Genomic DNA, 18,164 nt, shown 5'->3' with positions numbered 1-18,164 from the left:
ATTTCGATTGTTTTCAATCCTTTTTAACACCTATTTATATCAGATCAAGGCTCATAACTCCATATTCATTTATAACATCAAAAGCTAGGGTTTCTTTCAAGATCAAAAAACCCAAGAACTAGATACAAACCCTCTCCAAGAAAACTCAAGAATCAAACGTCACCATTGAAGGACCTTCAAGAATAGTTAATATCCTTCAAGATCCAAGCTTTTGAGGTATGTTGGATGTTGATTCTTGGGTTCCTTCCACCCAAGAAGTTCAAGAACCCTTTTTAAATTATAAAGATTGAATACTTATGATTTTCATGATTTATGTGAGTTGAAGTTCATGTTTATATGATTGTTGAGTTGTGATTCATATTCTAATTACAAGTTCTTTGATTCTAGTATGAGATGAATTTTATGATATTCATGATTAAACCCTTTAAGTTGCAAGTTTATTGATATAGCCATGATGATGTAGATGTTGTAATCATTGTATAACCCAAAGCATGATCCCCATATGTTCGAGGAAATGTTTATTTGAATGAGATCGTGTCATTTTAGCATGTTAGCATAAAAAATCCCCAATTGTTGAAGGATATAATATGTTGCATGCATCCCTATACATGTGTAAGATCAAGACTTCCAAGTACTTAAAGAGATGCTTCGTTGATTGTATTGTGAATGATAGTCCATTGTCATGATATTCAAGAGTAGTCATGTCTGGTATTATTTATGTTATCGAGTCCTGGAGGTATTTAATACCCAACAATTTAGTTGTGTGCCTAGAGCCAGTGCCAGCTACAGTACCCTCAATCATGTTAAGATCAGTAGTATTCTTAGCTAGTTACAAAATTCAGTAGAACTGAGTCAGTTACATGACTTAGGAAAATTCATTAAGCTTAGTATCATTCCAAGTCCAGTACAGTACTCAGTTCAAACCTCGGGAATGTTCAACTATTTAATTTAGAACGCAATAGAATTCAGTTAGTTAGAAAAATTTAGCAGTATTCCGTCAGTCAACAGAACCCAGTAAAATTGGTCTAGTTCAATTAATCAGTATAATTAGTAACAGATTCAGCTCAGTCTAGTACAGTCTAAGAATCAGTTCAACGTTTATTCAGTTGGGAGTAGGATTCAGCACCGAGTGAGGGCAGGGATGATGGCTTCCATATTAAATAAGCAGAGTCATTTGTAGCAGTCCCTATACTCCAGAACTGCGTTGCCAGCACAGGATGAAAAGTCACCATTACATTAAGCCTTGGCTACCTCTCAGGAGTCACCCATTAGATTAGGCTTGACTTTCTGCTTAGGGTCACCCGTTAGACAAGCTTGACCATAGAAGTGTCTATTCTCGTGGCACTGTACTAATACCCTTCCAGCTGGGGTTACAGGTTGGACCCCACTAGTTCAAATTAAGAGGAATTTTAGTTAGATGACTACTTCCCATAGTCTCAGATTGAGATTCTGCCTCAGTAATAGAACTCAATTTAGCTATACAAAAATTCGGACTGTCAGATTCAATCAATCAGTTTAGTAAAGAACTTAGAAAGTTCCAGAGATTTAGATATCACCCATTAGATAGGCTTGATCTTATTTTCAGTAAATCATATTCATTATCAGTAGATTCAGAGATCACCTGCTAGATACGCTTGATCTCAGATTCAGTTAATAAGTATCAGTATCAGCAGATTCAAGGATCACCCACTAGATAGGCTTGATCTCAGATTTCAATATTTGTAGACTTAGTTATCAGAATTTAGTATCAATAAACTCAAATAGTAGTTATCAGTAAACCCATTTATTAGTAATCCAGTTATTAGAATTCAATATTTAGTGTTACTACGACTTCAGTTATAGTTTGAGCATTCATGCATGTATCCTCATTCAGTAGTCTTATGTTATCCAGCGAGCTATAGTTCATGCATATGAGCCTTTTCATTTAGCGTTACCTCATCTATCGTACCAGTACATTATCACGTACAAACCCATACTTTTGTCTTGCACTATGTTGTTTTATACCATAGGTTCAAAAGCATGAGATCCAGAGCACCCTTAGCAATTCAGATTCAGCCAGCAGAAGTAGACTTAGCAGTGAGTCCTTATCATTCGAGGATGTTCGATTTTTTTCATTATATTTCTAGATTTAATTTTTAGTACACGAAATTAGTTAGGGGATCGTCCCATCAACTCCTTATTCAGATAGTTTGGAGGCTTTCAAACTAGATGTTCAAACAGTTGCTTAAGTATTTTTGATACTTTATTCAGTTATATTTTAGATTTTGAACCTTATGGAAAGTTTCCGCGAGTTGTTTTCCACATTTTTATAGTATATTATCCAGTTCTCAGTTATAGTACCAAAAAGGGTTAGCTTGTGGTCCTTTGTGATCATAAGCACCGTGTAGCATCCGGGGTCCAGAATTTGGGGCGTTACATAAGTGTTAGAATCTAAGATTAAATCTTTGAGGATCGAGCAAATAGAAATAAGAGTTGAAGCTCTAGATAGTGTGAACTCAGGATATGGTAATACCCATGATAATTCTAAGTTAGTAAGTGTTCAAGTTATTATATGATGCCTATTGGGTTATAGAAAGATAGAGTTGTATCTCAGAAGGAAGTATTAGCAGTGGGTCTTACACTTTAAGGTGTAGTCATTCAGAGTAGGTTTATTGTTCACGTGTATTACTGTATTCCAGACTCTAGAGTTCAGTGAGTGTAGTTCAGTTTAGTAAAAGGTTCCACAGGCATAGAATGATGGCTTAAAGCTAAGGGGAAGATAATAGAACAAGGAACCAAGACAGGCTCTCAAATTTTAGTAGTGATGTTCTTACACAAGTAGTAATATTTTAAGGAAAAACTTGAATAAGGGATCTTAAACCAAAAAGAGGAATAATATTGTAGCTCATGAAGCCAGACTCAAGGAATAGTCTTTCCCATTCTTTCTCTTTCTATGTATGTTATAGAATATTAGAAAGGGAGGATGAGGCCCAACCCATTCTTATTTTAATATTTGTATTTTAGTTACCCGATATCTACTCATGTCTAACATGTCAGTTCCATGATCATAGTTCATATTCATGCACATAATAGAGAATCATTTACCCTCCCAGTTCCTAGTATGAAGAGTTCCTGTTCATTCAGCAGTCGAAATCATATTCCATAAGTTATGAACTCCAAATTTAGATCATGTAGCTCATGACTCATGTACTAATGCAACACTCTTAACGATCAGTGAAATTTAGATTTATATCATGTAGGTCCTCAGATTAGATCTTTTTAATGAATCCATGCCATAAATACTCTATTCCTCAGGACTCAGTAAAGTGTCATGTTATGCTAAGTATCCCTTCATGTTTCAGGCATCAGACATCAGTCTTAGATTCAGATATTTAGTCATGATTTAGTTCATAAGTATTCAGTGAATGATTTTAGTTTTCCAAGTATTCCATCTCAGATAGTGTAATACCCATTGTATAATCTTAGTCTCATTGTATCATGATTCATGGATGCATAATTTATCACTTCACAGTTCTATATGTATAATTACACCATGAACACTTCAAGAAAATTCTAAACTCTCAACATAAATTAGGTCTTTGTAATAAGTAAAGGCAAGTCAGCTTAGAAATCAGTTTCATGATAGAGGTTTTAATATTTCAGACTTAGTCATGCAAGTATGTTACTAGATGAGAATATTCAGTATATGATCTCAGTCACCTTAGTTCAGAACTCTCAGTCCAATTAGTCACTTCATATAATTTAGATTCAGCATATAATTTTGATTCAGACATGCAGCTTTGTTTTAGCTATGTATGCTAGAATATAGTCTCAGTTCCTCGGTATCTTCAGTTTAACTAGTCTCATTCGTGGATGAATGTTCCCAAGGGGGAGATATTGTAATACCCCATACTTTTTCTAGCTCAATTTAGCCCTTAGTGTGTCAAGGGTCAACATCAAAATAAATAACTCTTGATACAAGTGGAATTTTCCAGCTCTATACCCACCATTATGTGGATAATTGAATTATCTTTCCAACATTTCCAATTTCGTATTAATCCAATACAGGGTTGAGAAGTTATGACATTTTTAGTGAGACATATAAAATCACCGCCTCGCGGTGAAGTCCTAGTTCTCATTTGTCAATTTATAGTAAGGCATCATGACTAGCCCACGATGCAGTGAAGCCTAATTTCCCAATCTTCCCTTATCCAGTAAGCCAACACGATTTTGCCATATCATGCCAAAGGATGAAATAGCATTTGCCCCTTATCCAGAAGGCCCATCGTAATTGTACTGCATCGTGGTGTTGGTAAAAACTGGGATTGTCCCTTATCCAATGGGCCACTATGATAGCTGTGCATCGTGGTGGGTGACAAAATTAGGATTTTCCCATTCGTGATTCAATTTCTAAAAAGGACAATTTGGTAAATTCCACTAGCCCTAATTCATAAAAACAAAGGATTAAACCTCATTACGAGCATATTACAAGCTTTATTCACAAAATCCTCTCCAAGAAAACCCTAGACTTAAAATTTGAGATTCCCAATTCAATATATTCAAGAAATCATCTTCAAGAGCATAAATAGGAATCCAAAATCAGGTGTTCTCGTCAATTGCATCAATTAAGGTATGTGGGGTTTTGAACAAGGATAAATCTTTCATTCTTTTGTCCAAAACCAATTTTTAATTATAAATTCACATGATTTTACATAAATTTCAATTTAGGGTTCATATCCATTTATTGTTAATTGAAGATTTTAAGATTTCAAGTAAATTGGGTGTTGAATTACATGTCTACTTTCGTAAATTCATACGTGTGGCTATATTTTCCAGATTTTGAGTTGAATAATGAATATTTTCATTATCAAGCATGAACTCTATGATGATTTATCATGAAATTGATGCATGGGTTACTAAGCCCTAGTTGAATATTACTATTTTAAGAAGGATTATGCTTTTAAGCATCTTATGATATGTTTATAGAGAACTTGAATAAAGATTTTGATCTTTTGATCTTTAGCTATGATATGATATCCACTTTACAGCTTCTATTTAATTTTGAATGAACAAAAACACAGTTAGCTTTCAGTATGAAATATTATGACTTTTAAAAGTAGATTTCCTACAAAATGAGCATACAGATTAAAGGGAGTAGTATTTAGCGCCGAGCAGAAAGTGTGGGTTTAGCTTATCCTAGTTTTCTAGAACCACGAGCCAACGTAGGTACAGATTCAGTAGTCCTATTTCTATATGGATGATCATGATAGATGTGACCACTTAGCTTAGATTATACTTCTTGGCAAATGTATGACACCTTTTTCCAAAGTGAGGTTTTTCTCTTAGGGGAATAAGACATTGGACTCTATGATAGCTCACATGGTTTATGTTGGTTAAGAGAACCTCCATAATAGTAAAGATTTTTAGAATAGTTTTTAAAAGTATTTCCCTACAACCTAAAGTTTACAGAAAAAGAATAACAAAACAACTTTTACAAACTAAGTGTAAAAGCTCACAACTTTATTCAGATTTGGCTTTATAAAAGACATTACCTACAGATTTCAGCTTTTAGATTTCAGATATAAAAGTAAGTCCTTTCTAGACTTAGACAACATTATTACCGACAGAATTCATGTACAAATTTTAGAACTAAGTGTCATCACTCATAGATTTATGCAGAATTCTTTACTATGCATGATTATGATTGTCAGTTTTCAGTTATTCAAGCTTATGTGAGACATCTACACTTAGCATGCATTCTTTGAAAATTTATAAAAATATTGAGATATTGATTTACTTATGCATTCACCCTTGCATGCTCTTTAATAATGTATGTACCAATTTAGTGGTAGTCCATACATCATGATCAGACAGTTATAGATTCTAGACAGCAGATGATGAGTCCTCCTACTTCAGGGACTTTAGTTAGATATTATTTTTGTACTTTATTTTGTTACTCATATGTATTGATTAGTGGTAGTTGGAGTCGCGTCCCAGCTATCTATAGTTAGTATAGTAGAGGCTTTAAAGATGTCAGCCAGAGTCAGTTATGAAATTTTAGTTTTATCAGAATGTAAAATTATATCAGAATTGTATTTTTCTCAGATTTCATCATGATTATATTTCTGCATAGTAAACTCAGTCATTCGTTACATATATAATTTAGTTGCTTAGCAGTATGCCAGTATAAGGGTTAGCTTGGGATCACTTTTGGGTAGTCTCGGGTCATTATAGTATGGATTCGAGGTTAAATCCTTTTCAAGAGGGGGAGGTTAATACAAGTCAAACGGCCATCATAGCTTTTGATGACATTATTGAAGGCCAATACTTGAAGATTCAATCTTTGATCACCTCAAGGACACAAGAGCATGCATGGGTAGTTAGAATGTCCCTTATTTAAACACTTCAAGGCACCCTCTATTTTGACATACCAAGACTGCCCCTTTGTTCCATTTTCATTAAAGGTGTTTTGGACATTTTGCTTATGTAATAATTTAGCCTATAAATAGATAACTTGGTCTATTTTTTTATTCATAAGTTTTTGAAGATGAATGATTAAAAGAACTCATCTCTTGAGAGAGAAAGTGAAAACAGTAACTAGGGTTGCACTTAGTATAAAATCACTAGTGTTACATTTTGTCTAGAAATATTGGTGCTTAAGAGGTGGATTCTCTCTTATGTATATGTAAGAGTATGGTATTACTATTGTAAGTCTTAGGGGTTTTAGGATTTGATACATCCTTTAGTTCCTACTTCTTGTAACAGTGTATGTCTCATTATCTATCTTAATTTATTGCATTTGTTGTATTTGTTTCTTGTGTTTTCGGGTTGGTGTTGCTGACATAGCTTAGTTTCTATATTTTTATCATGTGTTTCCATGTTGTTATCGTATATTGGTATCTGCATTAGATGTATCGCGATTTATGGGAAGTCTATTACTAGAATGGTATTAAGAAGGATATTGTGGGATTCGTTGCTAAGTGTCTAAATAGTCAGCAGGTCAAGAATGAGCACCAAATACCTAGTGGTATGCTTCAGCTATTCAGCATTCCCTCTTGAAAGTGGGAAGTGGTGATTATGGATTTTGTTACAGGTTTACCCCCATACATGTCATCAACATGATTCTATTTAGATCATTATGGATAAGATGACCAAGTTAGCCTATTTCTTTCCAGTCCATACTTTATATTCAATTGATGATTATTATAGACTCTATCCTAGGGATATGGTAAAGTTACATAGGGTTTCATTGACCATCACATCGGATAGAGGTACCTAGTTTACCTCTTATTTTTGGGCGGCTTTTCAGAAGGATCTTGGTACCCAAGTTTATCTCAGTACAACTTTCTACCCACAACCAGATAGTCAGGCAGAGAGGACCATTTAAACGTTAGAAGACATGTTGAGGGCTTGTGTTATCGATTTCAAGGGTAGTTAGATTGATCACTTACCTTTGATTGAATCTACCTATAATAATAGCTATCACTCTAGTATTCAGATAGCTTCATTTGAGGATCTCTATGGTAGGAGGAGTAGCTCTCTTATTGGTTTGTTAGAGGTAGGTGATGCTACTTTTATAGGGCTAGATTCTATATTTGAGATGATGGAAAAATTTTAGTTGATTTAAGAAAAGTTGAAGACAAACCAAAGTCGTTAGAAATCCTATACAAACATAAGAAAAAGAGAGATTGAATTTGATATTGGTGATTTTGTACCTAAACATTTCACCCATGAAAGAGGTGAAGAGATTTGGTAAGAATGGGAAGCTTAGTCCCAGCTATCTTGGTCCATATCAAATTTTGAGCTATTTTGGAAAGGTAGCCTATGAGTTAGAGTGCCTGCAAAGTTAGAATCAGTGCATTCAGTGTTCCATGTCTCATTGTTAAAGAAATGAATTGGTGGATCAGCTTCAGCCATTCCATTTGAGAGTGTGGGTATGGAAGGTATCTCTTCTTTAAGAGAAAGTCCCAGATGAAATCCTTGACCACCAGATTCGTAGGTTGAGAAATAAGGATGTCACCTTAGTAAAGGTATTATGGGGAAATAAGTTCATTTAGAGAGCCTCAAATTTGGTTTTAGGTAATGGTTTTCTTAAAGTAATCCTCTCATTCTATACCTCAGTTATTCAGCTATCCTTATGTCGTAGCATGCATTCTTGAATTTAGTTCAGTCCATGCATCATATTCCATATACTAATAGTTAGACATGGTTCAACTAATGATTGTTCAGTGTATGGTCTCAATTTTTCATAAAACCCCAACTCAAATCATTTCATTAGAGAATGAATGATCCTAAGGGGAAGATTTTATAATACCCTAAATTTTTATGTTCTAAATCTCTCAAAGGGATTGGCTATTTAATTAATTTTTTAAAGCCACAAGTCTAGCCTTGATCTGGTATCGTGGCAAAAAGTTATGGAAATTTTCCTCCAGGAGTTTGTCAGCAGCCAGTTATCATGACTCAGTTGATGACCTGCAACTAGAGCTTACGAGTCGTTACAAGTAGTCATAGTCATAATAGTAAGGGTCCCAAGTTACATCCTAGTGACCATGACTCCACTCCACAATTCGTAATCAAACATTATGAGTCATTGAATGTTGTTCAGCCATGAATCCTTTCCAGTGGTTACAAGTCTAGTACATGACTTATAGTTAGCACTTATGAGTCATTGTGTGGACTCATGCCCTAGCCAGTGTACGATCCAAAGACCCAGACTTAGACTATGACTTCACCAAACGGCTCGTAGTCGGTCATAATGAGTCGTTAGGTAGAAAGTCATAGTCAGAATATAATAAAAGACCCCCAGTCATAACTAATCATAAGTTGAGTCATAATGACTGGGAATGAGTTTCCTTAATGTTTTTCTAGGGACTTTTATGTCTCTCCCACTCCCTTGAAAGCCAAACCCATATCTTTTTAGCTTCCCAAGGGGTGGCATAAAAGACCCAAATCCATCAGTTAATCGTATTCCATTCAAAAAAGATCAAAGAGGCCATTTTCCCATCTTTCTCAAACAGACTAGGGTTCCTCGGGAGCAAGATCAATTCCAGGGAATTTTCTAAGGCTCTTACTACCAGGAATGTGGGGTATTCATTAGTGGGTCCTTTCCTCCCAATGAGTCCTAAGAAACTCTCTTTATCTTCAAGTGTAAAACTTTTTTCCCTTTTTATGGAGTCCCAAGTTATCTATAAATCTAATGAATCTTCTCTAAATTGTTTTGATTATGAACCATAAAAATATACTCCCTTATGAGAAATTATGTTTCCATATGTTTGAGAATGCATATGTTATATCATGACAAATTATTGAAGTATTGGATGTCATTTATGATTTTCCTCACCATGGCCAGTTCCATAACTACTATGATCAATTTGCATTGTTTAGTGCTGATGGTTTATGGATATTCGATAGCTAGATTTTTATGTATGTTTCAGATTTTCAAGTCACAAGTTATTCAAATCATGATTGAATCATTATAATCAAATTATGATATTCATATTAAGCATTTATCAGTTGTAAATCATGTTAAACTCTTAGCAGTATTAGTGTCAGTTCAGTTAGGAGTAGGACTTAATACCGAGCAAACCTAGGGATGGAGGATCACCCGCCAGTAAAGCACTGAGAACTTTGGTAGAGTTCTTGAGTTATAGAACTATGTTTCTAGCGTTGGTTATGAGAGGTCACCTACAAGTTTAGGACTAAAACTCTCTTAGGGGTCACCACCAATATAGGACTGACACCCTAGTCCTTCGGGACAACAATTTAGTAAATCCACATAGCTAGTGTTGGTATATTTAGCAAGGTACTAATACCCGTCCAACTAGGTTACAGGTTAGACCCCGATAAGATCAGATTGGGGCATTTCATTAAATGTTAGCTCCCATAATTTTAGTTCAATATTTAGATTATATCAGTTTAGGTTTGCATGACCAAGTGTCCATATATCATCTATGAGTTATTTAAATTATTTTAGTACATAATTATGCTTGGTTTTTCATTTGTTTTACATATATGTAAGTTAGTTAGTTCCTCTCTTGCATACCAGTACATTCAACATACTGACGGCGTACTCTCTTTTGCGCTATATTGATTTCACAATATAGGTTTGGATGCTCAGTTCCTAGATTATATATAGTCTGCTCTGGTATCACCCAACAACATTGGTGAGTCCTCATTAGTTGAGGACTAATCATATTACTTATCATGTTTTCCAGTACTTTATTCCATGTTATTCAGTAGTCAGAGTTAGTTGGGGACCTTTCCTAAAACCCCATTATGTTTAGAGGATTTCAGATAGTCAGACTATTAGTTATGTTTTTCAGTGATGTGTTTTAAACCCTTTTTTACAGATTTGATTGTTAAAATATTTTATTAAATGACTTCACAATATTTTATTATCTTTCTTTCAATATTTACAGCTTGTGCCAGTTCATGAGTTAGTTTAGGTCACTTGTAGCATTATGCACCATGTTATGACTGGGGGTAGTCACGAGTTGTGACAATCGATGACCGCTACAGCGGCTACTTGACCGCTTTAGTAGCGCCTGACACCTGGGCATAAATAATTATTTTCTCAATTTTCTTTACTATTTTCAAGACTTGGAGCTTAGGGATCGAGTTTTTGAGTATTTTCTTCCATTTTTAAGCTTGGGTAAGCTCCAATGCTCCTATATCAACAACTTTTCTTCTATTTTGTCATATAAAATCTTATTTTAGTGTGGATTTAAAGATGAAATTTTGGATTTTTTGTCCTGAACAACCAAATTATCATTTCTTCAATTCAAGCTGCAATTTCACTCTATTTTTACTTTGGTTTTCTCCTTTAATTTTCTTTAATATTAGAAAATATAAATCTGGACTTCAATTCTAATTTTATCCTTCTTTTTTGAAAACTCATTTTAGGGTTCATTTTTTACCCAGGCTCAAAGATAGGCAATATGAGTATTGTTGGTTTTCTTTTGACGCATAGATTCTATATTTGTATGTTTTAGTTGACTCCGGGTCCATTCATGAGGAAAAGGCTTCGTGTAGAAGATTGTTTGGTCTATTTTTTGGAATTCAAGGTAGGTAATGGCTTAACTTTCTTCAGACTAGGTTGGGAAGCTAATAATAATATAGAAGCATATTATAGGTATTGGGGTTGCATAATGTAAAATGTGTTTAGGTGATTTATGTGCCCGTGTGGAGGCCTATGTGGATAATATTTATGGTCTTGAGGCATTAATTGTTATGTATTACCATGTGGTATCTTATATGTTGTTATTGGCCTAGTATTGATATATGAATGTTTGATTACACTCTATTTAGTGGAGAAAGCCAAGATTTTTAGAATTATGTGGTATTAATGACATTTTTCTTGCATATTCTACTTGTTGGATATGGATTATACTGTATCATAAATGTTTGGCAGATTTGAGTGGATTCTTGGCTTATATGGTTCGTATATTTATTAGATATTAGTTATTCTTATTTTGGTTTGTTGTGAACATTACAACATTATTTTCATTGCATCTTATACCTTGTACATACAACAGTGCTTGATTTGTGTCTTTGTCATATATGTGATCATGAAATATTCATACCACCATGAAAATGTTAAAAGACTGGGAAAATTAGAAATATCGGATTGTGACATCACTGTAGACCCTATCTGAGGGATGTGCCAAAGAGAAATCATGGATATTGATATTTGATATTGGATTTTATAGAACTTCTCTGAGGGATTTTCCAAAAAGGAGTCATAGATATTAGTATTGGTTATTGGTTGTATACGGGTTGACCAACCCCCTTTGGGTCCTACCTTAGGAAGCTTTAGCTCGGTCGGTGCATACGGAGGTCGGACACATCCTCGTGCATCACATCATCATCATCATCATCTTTATTGCACTTCATGTATTATGTTTATGTTATGATTGTATTTCTATTTTTTACTTGATATTTGTCCATTTATTCTATCTTCCTAGTATTTGTTGTATGTGTATATTTATTCTTTTTTTCTCTACCTATATTTGTTATATGTGTATATATTAGAACTATTAGTAGAGATAGTGTGGGCTACCATTTAAGACATTTACTAATTGTGAGTGACATGCCCATAGTTTATATTTATATGTTTTAGTTTCTACTTTACTCGGTTTTCCTATGATACCTACTTAGTAAAAGTGGACCGCACATATCCCTACTGTTCCTTTTAGATGCAAATCCAGGTACGAGTGCACTTTGCTATAGTTGATTCAAGGGATACTTAGATCACACTCGAGGTACCAGTTGATCTTTGCATCTAGAGTTAGCTACTAACTTTTCTTATCTAGATTATGTCTTTATTGTATTTAAAGATAGATTTTGATTCTTTTGGGATATCTTATTTATTTGATTTTGAGTTGTATTAGTTAGTTCTTACACTATTACACCTAGTTCTGGTATTTATATTATGTTTTTGCTTTTACTATATATATGTGTGGTTTGACTTCATTCTAGGGGTCTTCCCTTGGGTTTTGTTATTGATTTCTCCTTTGATATTAGCTTGGGTGATTGTCTTACTTGTCAAGGTTTTTTGCGATGAGTGCCATCATAACCCTTGATTTTTGGGTTATGACAAATTGGTATCAGAAAAGTTAGGTCCATTGGTCTTGACAGTGTAACAATGGGGTGTGTAATAGAGTCTAACGGATTGGTATATAGACATTCGTATCTATCTTTGAGAGGCTATAAGATGTCTTTAAAAAACTTCCTTTATTTTATTCTATATCATGCGGATCTTTCACACCTTATGTTCTAAGTCATATTTCACTCTTTTTTGCATAGATGGTGAGGACTAGATCTAGTGAGGCTACAAATCCGGATCCATTATCTGAGGAGAGAGCCCAGTCTAGAGGGCGAGTTATGATTCATTATCGAGCTAGACATAAAGGATGGACAAAAGGATCTACCCTATCCAGAGATAGCACTATAGGACTCTGCCCTAAGCCTCAACCTGAGCATGTCAAAGATATAGGTCCTGCTCTAGTTTGTCAGAGTTCTTCTACCTCAGTCTTAAAGGTGTTATTGGTTTGGTTGCTGACTCATTTGGAGAGTGCTCCTTTGAGTTTACTTGGTGTTCCTTTGGCTCTAAATATTGCTTCTCTTTATGTATCGGTATTTGAGTATGCTATTTTAAGATCAGGAGTTTACCTTCATCTGTGATGCCTCTCCAAGCGAGATCTCAGCCAGCCAGACTCGTTATGCCTCTTACTCTTCGGCGATCTATAACTCAGATAGTAGTGTATAAAGTATCGTTTTAGACTATTATGGATCATTCTTAGATGACTGGGCCTATTCCTCAAATATCTCAGGAAGGTGCTAAGAGGGTGCACCGTTAGGGTGAGTTTATGGTTGCTATATGTGGTGAGATTATCCATTGGGCCAAGGATCATCCCCTTTGTATTTCCATAGATACTCCTATATTAGTTATAAGAGGTAGAGGTTCTACTAAAGGTGTGAGAGGCATAGGTAATGGTGCCCCTGGTGGTGGTAAAAGGACAACCTAGTCCAATGATAGACGTGGTCATTACTATGGTATACCTTCCAGGCCAGAGGCAGAGGCTTCTGACACCGTCATTATAGGTATCATCTCTTTTTATTTCAAATATACATTTGTGTTAGTTATTTTGGGATTGACTTTCTCCTATATGCCTGCATATTTTGCTTTGGTTTTAATTCTACTTGTGATCCCCTTGATGTGCCTATTCATATATCTACCCCTGTAAGAAACTCTTTAGTAGTGGATCTGGTGTACCGATCTTGTGTTGTGACTTTTACTGAGCATGAGACTTGGGAAAATTTACTTATATTAGATATGGTTGACTTTGATGTCATCTTGGGTATGGATTGGTTGGCCCCTTACCATGTTTTCCTAGATTGTTATGCTAAGACCGTGACCTTAGCTTTGTTGAGTGTTCCGACGATAGCTTGGAAGGGTGCATTATTCGGGTCCTAAGAAAGTAATATCTTTCCTTTAGGCTCATAGTTTGGTTGAGAGAGGATGTTTCTCTTATTTGGCTCACATTCATGATACTAGTGTTGCTTCACCTCCTTCTTTGGATTTTGTTTAAGTTGTCCATGAATTTGTAGATGTGTTCTCTACGAATTTGCCTGGTATTCCTTCGGATCTTAATATCGACTTTTCTATTGATGTTGAGCCAGGTACCAAGCCCATTTCTATTTCTCCTTATAGGATGGCCCCAGCGGAGTTAAAGGAATTAAAGGACTAGTTGCAAGAGTTATTAGATAAGGGAAATTTATCTGACCTAGTGTATCACCTTGGGGTTCGTCTATCTTGTTTATAAAGAAAAAAGATGAATTGATTTGTATGTATATTGATTATCAATAATTAAACAAAGTGATGTTTAAGAATAAGTATCCCCTTCCTCATAATAATGATTTATTTGACCAACTTCTGGGTGCTTTGTGTCACGCCTCAAATCCTATTAGGGCGGATAGGTACTCGTAGGTGTAAAGGCCCGAGATAACCAATTCAAAAACTTGTACTTCCCATGCATGTAACTATAACAACCAAAGTTTCTGACAAACATGATATTATCTATCGATGAGGATAATTACATATGCAAACACAAACTGATATATATAATACTTGGCCGTTGGGGCCACCACATCTAAGGACAAAACACAACCATAACTTTATATTAGTCTATAAAGCCTCTAAAAGATACATAGACTTAGTTAGGGTCGGGACAAACCCCCGCCCTACTCTTGACTTACTGTGCAATACTAAAATATATGGAACAGACTCGGAAAGCCCCGAATCAACCGGGAGCTCACCAATAGTCCCTGAAAAGCCTGCGCTCCTACTAGTGAATTATATGAGTTAAAGTGCCTGTGCCTGCATCATGAAATACAGGTCCCCCATGAGGGATGTCAGTACGAAACTGAATATGTAAGGCAGAAGGTAACAACACACTTGATACAAAAGCTCAATAGAAATCTGATACAAGTGTATAAGTAGTACTAGTAGACCACCTTTATAAATACTTGTGGGACAATGTAAATTACATTCTTTCCTTCGTTTTACCTTCTTACTTTATAATCTTTGTAAGCCATATAATGCAAATGACCAGCTAATCAGTGGTAAATAGATAAATTAGGATCGGCCCATGCTAGACTTACGCCCCTGAGCTGCCACCTACATGAAAAGATTGGGATCGTCCCATGCTAGGCTTATGCCCCTGAGCTGCCACCCACAAATAAAGGTATCGTTATCATCCCATGCTAGGAAAATGCCCCTAAGCTATCACTCGTCATTTTACAGATTTGCATTACTTAGTTTATTTAGCCTTTGAGATTGTTATTTTGGTGGTCATCACATTATGGTACCTTGAACTGGTAATACGCTAATAAGAGACATGTAAATAGACACTTAATGCAACAACAATGAGGCAGAGAGTTGTTGGCACACAAATATAGTGTTTAGGAGCCGAAATAACACATGGGTCTTAGTTGAACAAATGGACAACTCCTGAAATTTTCTAGTAAAGATAGATGCGCAGATTTAATAATAACCACGTATTGAAGTTTTCTAATGCGTTAGAAAGTAGGAACAAGGTCATTGGATACATGGAGTGTAATTTGCTGCCATTATGTATCACTTTGTTATAGGATAACCTCAGAAACTTGCTTGATGGAACAGTTGTACGATTTAATGCCAAAGAGTGTGAAATAGAGTATGCCTTACATACCTGGTTATTTGACTCCAAAACTAACCTGACTTGACTTCCCGCCTTTTACATTACTTATGTATAATAGAATATATGGTAAACTAGTATTAGTAAACAATCAACACATTTGAGATACTTAATTTCACCCGCAATAGTAACCGGGCAGCAACTATTAATCTATCAAACAAGGGTGTTATTTTTACCCTTTTTTTCCTCCAATTACACCCACATACCATATAGGTTCTTATAAGGTTCACAAAAACCCCCTCGACTTCATTACACATTCCCAACAATACGCAAAATAGATTGGGTAGCAAACATTAGTTCGGTGTTGTATCACCATATCTTTCTTCTATAATTCATTACAAACTCATCACACTTTTATCCAACTTCAACTTGGCATCCCATAACATATACATACCAAAAGTCCACAAAACAGTCCCAAATCCCTTTTATTGTAGCAATCAATTATTAGACTCATCATCTCTTGAGTTCTCGATAACAAGACATCCATAATCCCCTCTCAAATTCATATATAAGAAAAACAAAATGGAGCAGTCACCTTACCTCAATTCAGCAACTTATTCTTTTAATTGAACTCTTCAATAGCTTGAACTTTCCTTTACACTTAAACTAAAGAAGAAGAAAAAAAGTTCCTCAATAACAAGGAAACGAGAACAAACAGCTTGTTCTATAATCAACCATATACTTATAGTCAAACACTTATAACTTGTTTTCCTAAGCTTCCATGAGATAGTTAAACAAAACCTTAAGTGTTTTTCACTTACCTTGGTCTGCAAAGGTGAGGGTTTCTTCAAGAACCCTAGAAGGAAAAATAGGGCTACTGTTCTTGTTGTTTTAGAGAGAGTAGAGAGATTTGCTGAAATATACTCCTTTTTGTGACTTAAAAGTGAAGTAAAATGACCAGCAACTTGGCCTTTTAAAGGCCCTATCTTGTCCACCTCCTTAGCTGTATTTTGGACCGTAAAATTGGTCAAATTAGTCCAAGTAGGTGATGCACCTACTTAAGAGTTCAAGATGCACAAATTTTTAAAGTAGGTGATGCACCTACTTAAGGGTTCAAGATGCATGAATTTTCAAAGTAGGTGATGCACCTACTTACTTAAATTCTTATTTTGGGCTTAAATAACTTGGGCCTTTGGCAGATTGGTGTATTGGGCCACTTATCCATTTTATTTCTCTTTTGTTTAATTTGGACCAAATGAGTATATTAGCATAGACCCAAATCTGATCCATAGCCATGGGTCCATTAATTTGGTCCAAACAACTTAAGTAGATGACTCACATACTAGCTTAAATAAGTCAAGCAAGAACCTCAATATTTTGATCCATTTTTAGCTCCTAATCCCTTTAATCTAACCTTCAACTTATACACACTTGTTCACTTTAAACTTTAGATTCAAATACTAGCTTACGATTCCAAGTTTAAAGAGTTATCTTAACATTAACTTAGTCACATCACATTAAACTATACGGGCAGCATCTATAATTTCATCTATACCATTAATACTTGCATAACAATTCTCATACGTTGTAGATATGAAAAGGCTATACCAACTTCCATATAATTAGAACAAGTACAAGCAAAATACGGGATGTTACACCCTTCCCCCCTTAGGAACATTCGTCCTCGAATGTTAGCATAACTGTCCAACCAAAAAAAGTTCAAGCCTAAGTTTAATATCCCTATTATAACATAGTACTTATATCTTACACTTACTTGTTATTGCTCCAATTCAGCATCTCGGACATTCTCTTTGTATTTGAACAAATGGGGGTACTTAGATTTCATCGCTTCTTCCGCTTCCCATGTTATCTCTTCTACTTGTTGGTTCCTCCAAAGAATTTTTACAGAAGTTATTTCTTTAATCCTTAACTTCTTCACTTGTCGATCTAGAATAGCAATGGGTATTTCTTCATAGGTGAGATCTTCCATAACTTCTACATCTTCAGTAGGAGTAATATGAGATGGATCACCCATGCACTTTCGAAGCATTGAGACGTAAAATACTAGATGAACTATTGAGAGCTCTTGGGGTAGCTCTAACTCATAAGCGACTTGGTCAAACCTCCGGGTAATCTTGTATGGGCCTATATACTGTGGACTTAGTTTTCCTTTCTTACCAAATCTCATAAACCCCCTTTATTGGTGATACCTTCAAGAATACCCAATCACCTATAGCAAACTCTAGCACCCTCCTTCTAACATCTGTATATGACTTGTGTCGACTTTGGATTGTTTGTAGCTGCTGTTAGATCACTTTAACCTTTTCCACAGCTTGATAAACAAGATCTGGCCCAAACAAGGCAGTTTCACCCGCTTCAAACCATCCAATTGGTGATCTACACTTTCTTTCATACAAATCTTCATACGGTACCATTTTGATACTTGAATGATAGCTATTGTTGTAGGTGAACTCGATGAGAGGTAAATGATCATCCCAACTACCTTTA

The sequence above is a fragment of the Capsicum annuum genome, chromosome 6, assembly GCF_002878395.1.
Source record: "Capsicum annuum cultivar UCD-10X-F1 chromosome 6, UCD10Xv1.1, whole genome shotgun sequence".
NCBI lineage: Eukaryota > Viridiplantae > Streptophyta > Magnoliopsida > Solanales > Solanaceae > Capsicum > Capsicum annuum.
The sequence above is the reverse complement of the archived record's forward strand: the minus strand, read 5'-3'. Positions refer to the sequence as shown.